A 14,375-nucleotide genomic window follows, 5' to 3' on the forward strand; every position below is an offset into this window, starting at 1 on the left:
CACAGCAGAACCTAAACCCATACCATTATTGCTAAGCAGCAAGACAGGGGCCCATTGCACTCCCACGGGGCCTTTTTAAATGCAATCCATAACCCGGATTTGCCAGGAACCCTTCTTACTCCTCCTACTTGCATGTGACACTGGGCTTAGGATCTGCATAGGAAACACACACACAAGCACACACCTACCTTTGTTGCCTGCAGATGCCTCCTTGGCTGTCCCCAAACGGTATCAAACCAACACCCACGGGAAGCTGTAAGCATAGAGGACATGCCTGCACCCCATTGGACTTACCTGTGTGGGTTAAATCCGGGTTATTTGACAACCTATGGCGGTGATGGTTTGTTACATTCTTATACTGGTCAAATTTCATTTGACACAGTCACCATTGGAGAGGAATAAATTACTCACTTTACGTCAAATTAAGTAAACAATCATACATTTATTTTAGGCTCATAGACAAATATGGCAGACAGAATAAACTAGTAAATCTTATGTAAATAACAGTTCTTGCTTAAGTATTACAATAATAACATTAGGAAATGTAGTCATGTTCTCAGAACAATCTCACCAAGTGAGGGTTGTGTGGGCTGGATCCATCATGGAAAGTTCATCTAAGATGGCTTCCTCCTTCATCAGACTTGTCTGGCTCCGCCTCCTTCCTCTTAGCTTGGCTTACTTCAATGGTCTTGCTTCATGATGTCCTCCTCGTCCTCCATGGATGAGTGAGGTCTCCTTAATTATGCTTCCTTAATGATGCTTCCATTATGATGCTTCCATAATAATACTTCCATAATGATCCTGCACCCTATTGACGCAGTCTTCTTATATACCATACTTATGGGTGTGTTCTTTACATATGTGGGCGTGGTTATACTATGCCTTATATCCATAAATATACTTATCTCTATATATCTCCTCCTAGTGGGTTGGATTGAGTATATCTTTAACTAATGGGTGTATACATTATGTCACGCTTAACTTACATACTAATTGGACATTAGTACCCTTCCTAGAATAGTATAGTGTGTTATGCATACCTCAGCAATTCTATCTATAGTATCTAGCTATAGCTTAACTGTTCCTAAAGGTCATGGCATCCATTTTAGGTTTGACTCTTGTCAGCCATCTTGTATACCCTTGCATAAGTTATATTGTATATTAATCATTTTAACATGGTTCTGCTCAGGCAGAGCAGTGCTGATGCTCCTCATAAAGCTGTCGCTGCTGTGAAGGTTCTAGGTGACATCACAAATCCCTATGGTTACATACACAACAAAGGTGGGTTGTTGTTGTTTACACTCTGCAAGGCCTGTGGAAGTGAGTGACATCATAGCACTGTAGTTCTGAGGGTTCAAGATGGATGCAACAATCTCCTGTTGCTTCTATGAAGGCCGTAATAGACGACATCACCAAACAGCTCCATAGTCACATACACAGCAAAGGAGAGATGTTGTTTACACCTAGTGATGTCAGTGGTATTGAGTGACATCACAGCACAGTGCTAAGGCTCCTGGGCCTGGACACAGCAGCGGCTGCAATATCTCAACGGAGAATACGTTTATATCTATGTGTGTGTGTGCGCATATATATATATATATATATATATATATATATATATTTCTCCGCCGAAATCACTTTTAAACCCATTTCCACCTTTTTTTCCCTTCTCTTCCTCTTACTTTTTTTTCACGTTTTTTTACGTTTTTCTCCTTTTCGCCTCTTTTCTGGGCGTATTATTCTTCTTTTTCTTCTTTTTTTTCGTCTAATGCATACCCCATCAGTGCAGCAATGCTTATTCAATACTGCCAGCAGATGGAGACACTGGGGGATAATTTTCTAAGGATTTATACTGATTTTTCCTGTCTGAATTTGTCGCACAGAAAGTTGCAGGCCAAATATGTGTGACATTTCTGCGACTTTAGCTTCTAGAGCATTTTTACAACATTATACATAGGTGCTGAATACATAAAAAGCGACTGTTCAGCGACAGACAAGTCGCATCGGCTGAAAGTAGGCCAGAATGTCAGTCCATGTTGGAGCAGGTTTAGATACAGTCTAAAGCATAGATCTCAAAGTCTGTGCACAGAATTTAGCAAGGGCCTCGCACCTTCTGATGCATCAGGTAGGTGTACAATAGCATAGCCTAACCCTCTGTACTTTGGTCTATATTGATGCGGGACATAGACAGCCAGCTGATGACCAATCCATTAGTGCAATGGATGGCTGGAAGCATTTGTCTTTGCCTATGCAATACCACAGAAGCAATGCATGGTCAATGTACAGCAATGACACACCTGTGTGAACAGCCAGGAGACCCCCCCCCCCCATGTTATGTTACATAGTTACATAGTTAGTACGGTCGAAAAAAGACATATGTCCATCAAGTTCAACCAGGGAATTAAGGGGTAGGGGTGTGGCGCGATATTGGGGAAGGGATGAGATTTTATATTTCTTCATAAGCATTAATCTTATTTTGTCAATTAGGAACATTCAGCACCCACCCGCTATCAAGGCAGCTGCCTATCATGTCATGCCCTACCTGCACAGGTGTGCTGGCTACTCAAATGATCCAATTAAGGAGGCCATTTAGTCAGCAGCAGCAGAAGTCCTGTGCCTGGACGCTCCAACAGGGGCCAGACACAAGCAGAAGCAGAAGCAGCAGAAGCAGCAGCAGCACAACCTTTTATTTTTTGGCTGCAGCAGCAGCAAGGCCCACAGGGCTGGCTAGCTGGCTAGCCAGCAAGCAGGTAGCAATGAAAGTAGGAATCTTTCTTTTTAACCCTGTAAGGGGGTGGTGCACTGTACCCGAAGATACTGCCATATCGGGTCAATGCATAGGGCGACGGAAGCAAGCTTCGAAATCGGCCCCCGTTCTCAAAAATCCATTTAATATATGGTCCCCAGATAGGGGACGTATCAGATATTAAACTGATAAGAACAGATACTACACTTGATCTTAGCCAAAAGGCCGAGAAGCGATAACCGTGAAAGGGGCGGGCCCAACAAGGTCCCCTTCATGGGCACTATCACTGCTTGCTGTCAGGGAGGCTGCCAGACAATTTTCCATGCACACTCTGGGCTGGGGGGCAGTCAACCACCAGTACACACAGCAGAACCTAAACCCATACCATTATTGCTAAGCAGCAAGACAGGGGCCCATTGCACTCCCACGGGGCCTTTTTAAATGCAATCCATAACCCGGATTTGCCAGGAACCCTTCTTACTCCTCCTACTTGCATGTGACACTGGGCTTAGGATCTGCATAGGAAACACACACACAAGCACACACCTACCTTTGTTGCCTGCAGATGCCTCCTTGGCTGTCCCCAAACGGTATCAAACCAACACCCACGGGAAGCTGTAAGCATAGAGGACATGCCTGCACCCCATTGGACTTACCTGTGTGGGTTAAATCCGGGTTATTTGACAACCTATGGCGGTGATGGTTCTGCTCAGGCAGAGCAGTGCTGATGCTCCTCATAAAGCTGTCGCTGCTGTGAAGGTTCTAGGTGACATCACAAATCCCTATGGTTACATACACAACAAAGCTGGGTTGTTGTTGTTTACACTCTGCAAGGCCTGTGGAAGTGAGTGACATCATAGCACTGTAGTTCTGAGGGTTCAAGATGGATGCAACAATCTCCTGTTGCTTCTATGAAGGCCGTAATAGACGACATCACCAAACAGCTCCATAGTCACATACACAGCAAAGGAGAGATGTTGTTTACACCTAGTGATGTCAGTGGTATTGAGTGACATCACAGCACAGTGCTAAGGCTCCTGGGCCTGGACACAGCAGCGGCTGCAATATCTCAACGGAGAATACGTTTATATCTATGTGTGTGTGTGCGCATATATATATATATATATATATATATATATATATATATATATATATATTCTCCGCCGAAATCACTTTTAAACCCATTTCCACCTTTTTTTCCCTTCTCTTCCTCTTACTTTTTTTTCACGTTTTTTTACGTTTTTCTCCTTTTCGCCTCTTTTCTGGGCGTATTATTCTTCTTTTTCTTCTTTTTTTTCGTCTAATGCATACCCCATCAGTGCAGCAATGCCTGGGGGATAATTTTCTAAGGATTTATACTGATTTTTCCTGTCTGAATTTGTCGCACAGAAAGTTGCAGGCCAAATATGTGTGACATTTCTGCGACTTTAGCTTCTAGAGCATTTTTACAACATTATACATAGGTGCTGAATACATAAAAAGCGACTGTTCAGCGACAGACAAGTCACATCGGCTGAAAGTAGGCCAGAATGTCAGTCCATGTTGGAGCAGGTTTAGATACAGTCTAAAGCATAGATCTCAAAGTCTGTGCACAGAATTTAGCAAAGGCCTCGCACCTTCTGATGCATCAGGTAGGTGCACAATAGCATAGCCTAACCCTCTGTACTTTGGTCTATATTGATGCGGGACATAGACAGCCAGCTGATGACCAATCCATTAGTGCAATGGATGGCTGGAAGCATTTGTCTTTGCCTTTGCAATACCACAGAAGCAATGCATGGTCAATGTACAGCAATGACACACCTGTGTGAACAGCCAGGAGACCCCCCCCCCCCCCCCATGTTATGTTACATAGTTACATAGTTAGTACGGTCGAAAAAAGACATATGTCCATCAAGTTCAACCAGGGAATTAAGGGGTAGGGGTGTGGCGCGATATTGGGGAAGGGATGAGATTTTATATTTCTTCATAAGCATTAATCTTATTTTGTCAATTAGGAACATTCAGCACCCACCCGCTATCAAGGCAGCTGCCTATCATGTCATGCCCTACCTGCACAGGTGTGCTGGCTACTCAAATGATCCAATTAAGGAGGCCATTTAGTCAGCAGCAGCAGAAGTCCTGTGCCTGGACGCTCCAACAGGGGCCAGACACAAGCAGAAGCAGAAGCAGCAGAAGCAGCAGCAGCACCACCTTTTGTTTTTTGGCTGCAGCAGCAGCAAGGCCCACAGGGCTGGCTAGCTGGCTAGCCAGCAAGCAGGTAGCAATGAAAGTAGGAATCTTTCTTTTTAACCCTGTAAGGGGGTGGTGCACTGTACCCGAAGATACTGCCATATCGGGTCAATGCATAGGGCGACGGAAGCAAGCTTCGAAATCGGCCCCCGTTCTCAAAAATCCATTTAATATATGGTCCCCAGATAGGGGACGTATCAGATATTAAACTGATAAGAACAGATTTTTTTTTTTTTTTAAATCCCTCAGGTAGGGGATGAAAGTACTCCAAGCAATACTTTCAAACTGGCATTACAAACTTTCTGTAACACACAACCCTCTCATCATTGGGAAACTTTATTTATCAATCAAACAGACAAAAAAAAACAATCAAGATAAATCAACAAGATGAATCCATTTTTTCGATTTCCAAATGCCTTCCGCATCAATCCCACCCCTCTTAGAATCCCACAAATAACACAAATACAGTTTGCCTAACACCATTCGCACACTATTATTAACACTCACTTCTTTCCTCAAAAACACATAAACATTCCTCACATCCCACAAGACTTCCTTAATACACGACAACAATAACCACAACACTCTTACATTCTGACCTCCACTTACACAAAGCCCAAACATCATCATCTCAAAAGACAAAAACTCCATACCTGTCAATTCCTTGCATAAAGGACCAAGCCTTCTAACAACCTCACGAGCATACTTACAATTCCAAAAGAGATGAATAACACTTTCAAAACCATTACAACCCACTCTAGGACACACATCACATCTCACCAAACCCCTTGCTTTCTGAAACTCTCTCACAGGCAACACACCATGTAGACTTTGCCACACAATCTCCTTTTGCTTATTAGACATACCATCCATCCTTACTTTCTTCCAAACTTTCTCCACATCCGCTCCCCTCACAGAATTAATATTACATACAACCTCTTTACTCTCAATCATTCTCATCACCAAACGTTTATTCTTCAACACACTCATCTCTTCTTCTATCAACTCAAATTTCTCCAAAAACCTCACAACCCACTCATACCACTTAGGAACCTCAAAAGCAACAGGCCTACTCAGATCCCTCTTACACCACTTCAGCCTAACAAACAGTCTTCCAGCAAGAAACTTAGTCATACAAGACATCTTCTTATCTCCTTCAATAATGACCAGTATGAAAACTAAAATATTCACTCCAAAATAAACCTCCAGATTTGGAAAACTCATCCCACCCTTCCGCCAATTTTTAATCACCACTTCTCTCCTTAATCTTTCTACTTTAGACCCCCAGAAAAAGACAAACAAAACCCGATTCAGACTCCTTAAACACATATACTGCGGAGGAAAAATCATAGCAACATACAGAAAAATTGGTAAAACAACACTTTTAATAACCACAATTTTTCCAATAAAAGAAAGACTTCTCATACTCCAAAAATTCAAACGCATCTCTACCTTCTTTTTTGCATCATCCCAACTCTCCTTTCCATCCAAGTCCTTACTAAACTTAATCCCCAATACTTTAATAGCCCCCTCCACTACATTCACCCCAACATCACTACTTAACCCACCTTCACCAAAGCATTTACATTCGCTCTTTAACCAATTCACTTTAAAAGCAGACGCACCACAGAAAATTGAAACCAAAAGCCTCACTCTCCTCACAGCACACTCAGAATCACACAGGACACATACATCATCCATATAAGCATTCACTTTAAATTCCCTACCATTGCTACCAGGAATATGAACACCTCTCACTATCTTATCCCTCCTAATCAGACATAACAGAGGCTCAATCGCGCATATAAACGCTACTGGCGAGAGCGGGCACCCCTGCCTTACTCCTGAAAAAACATTCACTCTTCTCCCCACACATCCATTAACGAGCATCCTACTATATATTCTATCATACAAACTCCTAACTCTCCACACAAAATCACTCGGAAACCCCATTCGCAACAATACCCTGAACAAAAAATTATGAGACAACCTATCATACGCCTTTTCAAAATCAAGTGACAACAAATAAGCATTTTGTTTTCTACTCTTACAATCCCACAAACAATCTCTCAACAGACACAAACTCTCATGTATACGACGTCCAGGCACAGCACAAAACTGATCATAACCAACCACACATTCAACAACATCCCTCATTCGATTAGCAATAATTTTTGCATAGATCTTATAATCGCAGTTAAGTAACGTAATTGGACGCCAATTCTTTAAATTTTTTAAATTCCCTTTTTTTGGAATTAATACTACCACACCACCACGCATACTCTCCGCAATTTCCATATTCTCCCACATAAACTGACACACTGCAACAACATCCTTACCCACCACATTCCACAAAAAACGATAAAATTCCACAGGCAAACCATCTTCCCCTGGAGTCTTATTCGCTGACATTTTCTGCACTACATCCCATACTTCTTCACTTGAAATCTTACGCATAACAAAAGCCTGCTCAGCTTCTCCAAGCTTCCCATCCAACACACTCAATACCTCACTCTCCAAATTCTCATCTCTCCACTTCTCTCCATACAGCTCCTCATAAAAGCATGCAATTTCCTCACTCACACCATCACCAGTCACTTCCCTACCATCCTCTCTCACAATCATATCAATAACAGGTTTTTTAGAAAAAACTTTTTTGAAAAAATAACGTGAACATTTCTCATCATGTTCCAATTTATCTAACTTGGCCCTATACATGATACTCCTACCCTTTTCCAACACAAAATTATTAATCTCCCTCTTAGTGCTCACAATATCATCCTGAACATCCACTCCACAATCTCTCAACCTACACAAATAGGACAAACGCGCATTCAACTTCACATATTGCTCCCTCTTAAGAGCAGCGACTTTGTATCCAAAGGACTTAAAAAAGGACTTTGTTTTCTTTTTAACCCATTCCCACCACAAAATAATGTTATCAAACTCACCTTTCTTTCCACACCACTTCTTATACATACATTCATACTGATCTCTCACATCCACACTATCTAAATGTTTAATATTCATTTTCCACAAACCTCTCCCATACACAGCACTCTGACCCACATCAATCTCACACAGCAAGGAATCATGGTCCGAATAACAAACAGACCTCTGTCTGTAACTTAAAGCATTCAAACTCTCAGACAAAAAACAATAATCTAACTTAGAGTGAAAATTACCTCTATCTGCATGATATGTACATAAATTAGGATTAATATTACATAACTCTTGGATATCCCTTAACCTAAAATCAGAGACTAACTCAAATAATTTTCTACCAGATACATCAAAAGCTTTTTTTGTTAAATCAACATTCATATCTCCAACTAAAATAACAGGCATCTTGCCCTGAACATAAAACTTTAACTTATCAAACAAATTTTTTCTTTCATTTTTACATGCAGGAGCATAAACATTAATCAAACGAAATTTCACATTTTTATAACTTAATACAGCAGAAATACACCTGCCAGGTTCAATCACCGCATAGCTTTCCACAGCAATGTCAGGTGATTTAATCAAGATCCCCACACCATCATTCTTATTCAAAACACTCCCAGACCACACACACCGACCATACACCCATTCATCCTGACTTATGGTGAGATCAATACCACACTCCTGCAAACAAAAAATTGCAGCATTTTCCTGAGCTAAAAAACTTAAAATAGCAGCTCTCCTAGCCTTATTTTTAAACACTCTCACATTTTGAGAACATACAACAAAACCCATAGCCTAAAGCTACAAAGAACAAGGTTTAACCCTGCATGAGCTACACAGGTGCATCAGCCACCTGCTACTAACTAGCAAATCAAGTCCCAGCATAGTTATTCACCACTCTCAGTAGCCTCCATAACATCCGTCTCCAGGACTTCATAAAAGTTGCTGGTTTCCGGGCACGAGTCCGCACCCTTCTCACCTCTTCTTTTCTTGGCAGACTTCCCTCCATGCACCAGTTGAAAGCCATCATAATTTTCATCCTCTGCATTATGTTTCCCACCACCCTCCCTGTTACACAAATCAGTCTCACCTGAGGATGGAAATGGCTCAATGTGAACAGGGTCAGAGGGGTGAACAGACTCCACAGAGTGACTAGGACTCTGCACTCCCTCAATAACTTCCTCCAACTGTCTGAAGGCATCAGAGACTGCAGCCTGAACATCAGGGGGCTTCTGAGGAGCTGCAATGGTCTTCAGAGGGGCCAATCTCCTCACTATTTCCCCCTCTCTCACCACACTACTGAATAAAGGACTTCTCACCCCAGGGCAGTCCTTATAAACATGACCTTCCTCCCGACATAAGTCACATTTCCTGGCTTTAGGACAACTTCCAGCATGGTGGCCAGCAGTATTACAGTTCCTGCACATTTGTCCTTGCACACAGTTCTCCTTTAAATGTCCAAAGGAAAAACAATTCCTGCAGTAGGAAGGCTGACCAGCATAGGACAGGTACCCCCTATAACCTGCAATGGAAAAACAGGCAGGGGGGTGTTTAAAACCCCCAACACAAGTAGGGTCTACTTTTAATTTAACCACAAACTTATAATTGCAGTTAAAAATCCCCAGTACATTCGTCTGTTTCTCTCCACCCTTCACATAGTCACAGTACTTGTGCAAAAAGTTCTTAATAATTTCCACATCTGTGTAAGGATTATGCACATGCACTATCACAGTTTTTTCCTGCAGACCAAACAGTGGAGTAATCTTCACCCCAACCAGCAAGGGCTCATTGCTGAGATTCCTTAAGTATTCATACACATGCAAACACCTGCCCTCATCCACAAAGGTTACCTCATAGGAGCCCCTGCGGGGAGACTCATTAACACTGAAGATTTCAGCCTTGTCCACTCCAATCTTCTCCATAATGATGTCTCTCACCAGATAAACCATGTTGTTCTTGGAACTTGCAGGATCCACCTCCATGCAGATAGTATTCTTTACTCCAGCCATTCTTCCAGATGATAATCTGTCGGTACAGGACCACAGTGAAAAAAAAATCTTCCTCCGGCAAACTGGGTAAACCCAGAGATCGCACCCTCTGGCCAGACCAGAGCAAACTGCACTTGATCTTAGCCAAAAGGCCGAGAAGCGATAACCGTGAAAGGGGCGGGCCCAACAAGGTCCCCTTCATGGGCACTATCACTGCTTGCTGTCAGGGAGGCTGCCAGACAATTTTCCATGCACACTCTGGGCTGGGGGGCAGTCAACCACCAGTACACACAGCAGAACCTAAACCCATACCATTATTGCTAAGCAGCAAGACAGGGGCCCATTGCACTCCCACGGGGCCTTTTTAAATGCAATCCATAACCCGGATTTGCCAGGAACCCTTCTTACTCCTCCTACTTGCATGTGACACTGGGCTTAGGATCTGCATAGGAAACACACACACAAGTACACACCTACCTTTGTTGCCTGCAGATGCCTCCTTGGCTGTCCCCAAACGGTATCAAACCAACACCCACGGGAAGCTGTAAGCATAGAGGACATGCCTGCACCCCATTGGACTTACCTGTGTGGGTTAAATCCGGGTTATTTGACAACCTATGGCGGTGATGGTTCTGCTCAGGCAGAGCAGTGCTGATGCTCCTCATAAAGCTGTCGCTGCTGTGAAGGTTCTAGGTGACATCGCAAATCCCTTTGGTTACATACACAACAAAGCTGGGTTGTTGTTGTTTACACTCTGCAAGGCCTGTGGAAGTGAGTGACATCATAGCACTGTAGTTCTGAGGGTTCAAGATGGATGCAACAATCTCCTGTTGCTTCTATGAAGGCCGTAATAGACGACATCACCAAACAGCTCCATAGTCACATACACAGCAAAGGAGAGATGTTGTTTACACCTAGTGATGTCAGTGGTATTGAGTGACATCACAGCACAGTGCTAAGGCTCCTGGGCCTGGACACAGCAGCGGCTGCAATATCTCAACGGAGAATACGTTTATATCTATGTGTGTGTGTGCGCATATATATATATATATATATATATATATATATATATATATATATATATATTTCTCCGCCGAAATCACTTTTAAACCCATTTCCACCTTTTTTTCCCTTCTCTTCCTCTTACTTTTTTTTCACGTTTTTTTACGTTTTTCTCCTTTTCGCCTCTTTTCTGGGCGTATTATTCTTCTTTTTCTTCTTTTTTTTCGTCTAATGCATACCCCATCAGTGCAGCAATGCTTATTCAATACCGCCAGCAGATGGAGACACTGGGGGATAATTTTCTAAGGATTTATACTGATTTTTCCTGTCTGAATTTGTCGCACAGAAAGTTGCAGGCCAAATATGTGTGACATTTCTGCGACTTTAGCTTCTAGAGCATTTTTACAACATTATACATAGGTGCTGAATACATAAAAAGCGACTGTTCAGCGACAGACAAGTCGCATCGGCTGAAAGTAGGCCAGAATGTCAGTCCATGTTGGAGCAGGTTTAGATACAGTCTAAAGCATAGATCTCAAAGTCTGTGCACAGAATTTAGCAAGGGCCTCGCACCTTCTGATGCATCAGGTAGGTGCACAATAGCATAGCCTAACCCTCTGTACTTTGGTCTATATTGATGCGGGACATAGACAGCCAGCTGATGACCAATCCATTAGTGCAATGGATGGCTGGAAGCATTTGTCTTTGCCTTTGCAATACCACAGAAGCAATGCATGGTCAATGTACAGCAATGACACACCTGTGTGAACAGCCAGGAGACCCCCCCCCATGTTATGTTACATAGTTACATAGTTAGTACGGTCGAAAAAAGACATATGTCCATCACGTTCAACCAGGGAATTAAGGGGTAGGGGTGTGGCGCGATATTGGGGAAGGGATGAGATTTTATATTTCTTCATAAGCATTAATCTTATTTTGTCAATTAGGAACATTCAGCACCCACCCGCTATCAAGGCAGCTGCCTATCATGTCATGCCCTACCTGCACAGGTGTGCTGGCTACTCAAATGATCCAATTAAGGAGGCCATTTAGTCAGCAGCAGCAGAAGTCCTGTGCCTGGACGCTCCAACAGGGGCCAGACACAAGCAGAAGCAGAAGCAGCAGAAGCAGCAGCAGCACCACCTTTTGTTTTTTGGCTGCAGCAGCAGCAAGGCCCACAGGGCTGGCTAGCTGGCTAGCCAGCAAGCAGGTAGCAGTGAAAGTAGGAATCTTTCTTTTTAACCCTGTAAGGGGGTGGTGCACTGTACCCGAAGATACTGCCATATCGGGTCAATGCATAGGGCGACGGAAGCAAGCTTCGAAATCGGCCCCCGTTCTCAAAAATCCATTTAATATATGGTCCCCAGATAGGGGACGTATCAGATATTAAACTGATAAGAACAGATACTACACTTGATCTTAGCCAAAAGGCCGAGAAGCGATAACCGTGAAAGGGGCGGGCCCAACAAGGTCCCCTTCATGGGCACTATCACTGCTTGCTGTCAGGGAGGCTGCCAGACAATTTTCCATGCACACTCTGGGCTGGGGGGCAGTCAACCACCAGTACACACAGCAGAACCTAAACCCATACCATTATTGCTAAGCAGCAAGACAGGGGCCCATTGCACTCCCACGGGGCCTTTTTAAATGCAATCCATAACCCGGATTTGCCAGGAACCCTTCTTACTCCTCCTACTTGCATGTGACACTGGGCTTAGGATCTGCATAGGAAACACACACACAAGCACACACCTACCTTTGTTGCCTGCAGATGCCTCCTTGGCTGTCCCCAAACGGTATCAAACCAACACCCACGGGAAGCTGTAAGCATAGAGGACATGCCTGCACCCCATTGGACTTACCTGTGTGGGTTAAATCCGGGTTATTTGACAACCTATGGCGGTGATGGTTCTGCTCAGGCAGAGCAGTGCTGATGCTCCTCATAAAGCTGTCGCTGCTGTGAAGGTTCTAGGTGACATCACAAATCCCTTTGGTTACATACACAACAAAGCTGGGTTGTTGTTGTTTACACTCTGCAAGGCCTGTGGAAGTGAGTGACATCATAGCACTGTAGTTCTGAGGGTTCAAGATGGATGCAACAATCTCCTGTTGCTTCTATGAAGGCCGTAATAGACGACATCACCAAACAGCTCCATAGTCACATACACAGCAAAGGAGAGATGTTGTTTACACCTAGTGATGTCAGTGGTATTGAGTGACATCACAGCACAGTGCTAAGGCTCCTGGGCCTGGACACAGCAGCGGCTGCAATATCTCAACGGAGAATACGTTTATATCTATGTGTGTGTGTGCGCATATATATATATATATATATATATATATATATATATATATATATATATCTCCGCCGAAATCACTTTTAAACCCATTTCCACCTTTTTTTCCCTTCTCTTCCTCTTACTTTTTTTTCACGTTTTTTTACGTTTTTCTCCTTTTCGCCTCTTTTCTGGGCGTATTATTCTTCTTTTTCTTCTTTTTTTTCGTCTAATGCATACCCCATCAGTGCAGCAATGCTTATTCAATACCGCCAGCAGATGGAGACACTGGGGGATAATTTTCTAAGGATTTATACTGATTTTTCCTGTCTGAATTTGTCGCACAGAAAGTTGCAGGCCAAATATGTGTGACATTTCTGCGACTTTAGCTTCTAGAGCATTTTTACAACATTATACATAGGTGCTGAATACATAAAAAGCGACTGTTCAGCGACAGACAAGTCGCATCGGCTGAAAGTAGGCCAGAATGTCAGTCCATGTTGGAGCAGGTTTAGATACAGTCTAAAGCATAGATCTCAAAGTCTGTGCACAGAATTTAGCAAGGGCCTCGCACCTTCTGATGCATCAGGTAGGTGCACAATAGCATAGCCTAACCCTCTGTACTTTGGTCTATATTGATGCGGGACATAGACAGCCAGCTGATGACCAATCCATTAGTGCAATGGATGGCTGGAAGCATTTGTCTTTGCCTTTGCAATACCACAGAAGCAATGCATGGTCAATGTACAGCAATGACACACCTGTGTGAACAGCCAGGAGACCCCCCCCCCCCCCATGTTATGTTACATAGTTACATAGTTAGTACGGTCGAAAAAAGGCATATGTCCATCACGTTCAACCAGGGAATTAAGGGGTAGGGGTGTGGCGCGATATTGGGGAAGGGATGAGATTTTATATTTCTTCATAAGCATTAATCTTATTTTGTCAATTAGGAACATTCAGCACCCACCCGCTATCAAGGCAGCTGCCTATCATGTCATGCCCTACCTGCACAGGTGTGCTGGCTACTCAAATGATCCAATTAAGGAGGCCATTTAGTCAGCAGCAGCAGAAGTCCTGTGCCTGGACGCTCCAACAGGGGCCAGACACAAGCAGAAGCAGCAGAAGCAGCAGCAGCAGCACCACCTTTTGTTTTTTGGCTGCAGCAGCAGCAAGGCCCACAGG

At 43.4% G+C, this 14,375-nt stretch overlaps 3 non-coding genes across 3 annotated transcripts; all 3 read right to left on the reverse strand.

Moving 5' to 3' along the window:
* Window positions 1-2,792: 2,792 nt before the first annotated feature.
* Window positions 2,793-2,983, reverse strand: LOC130351189 (U2 spliceosomal RNA). Its single transcript, XR_008887940.1, has one exon. It is a non-coding gene; the product is annotated as a U2 spliceosomal RNA (small nuclear RNA).
* A 2,065-nt stretch (window positions 2,984-5,048) lies between these two features.
* LOC130351187 (U2 spliceosomal RNA) lies at window positions 5,049-5,236 on the reverse strand. Its single transcript, XR_008887938.1, has one exon. It is a non-coding gene; the product is annotated as a U2 spliceosomal RNA (small nuclear RNA).
* A 6,930-nt stretch (window positions 5,237-12,166) lies between these two features.
* On the reverse strand, window positions 12,167-12,357 carry LOC130351190 (U2 spliceosomal RNA). Its single transcript, XR_008887941.1, has one exon. It is a non-coding gene; the product is annotated as a U2 spliceosomal RNA (small nuclear RNA).
* Window positions 12,358-14,375: the final 2,018 nt, after the last annotated feature.

The sequence above is a fragment of the Hyla sarda genome, unplaced genomic scaffold (genome assembly GCF_029499605.1).
Source record: "Hyla sarda isolate aHylSar1 unplaced genomic scaffold, aHylSar1.hap1 scaffold_964, whole genome shotgun sequence".
NCBI lineage: Eukaryota > Metazoa > Chordata > Amphibia > Anura > Hylidae > Hyla > Hyla sarda.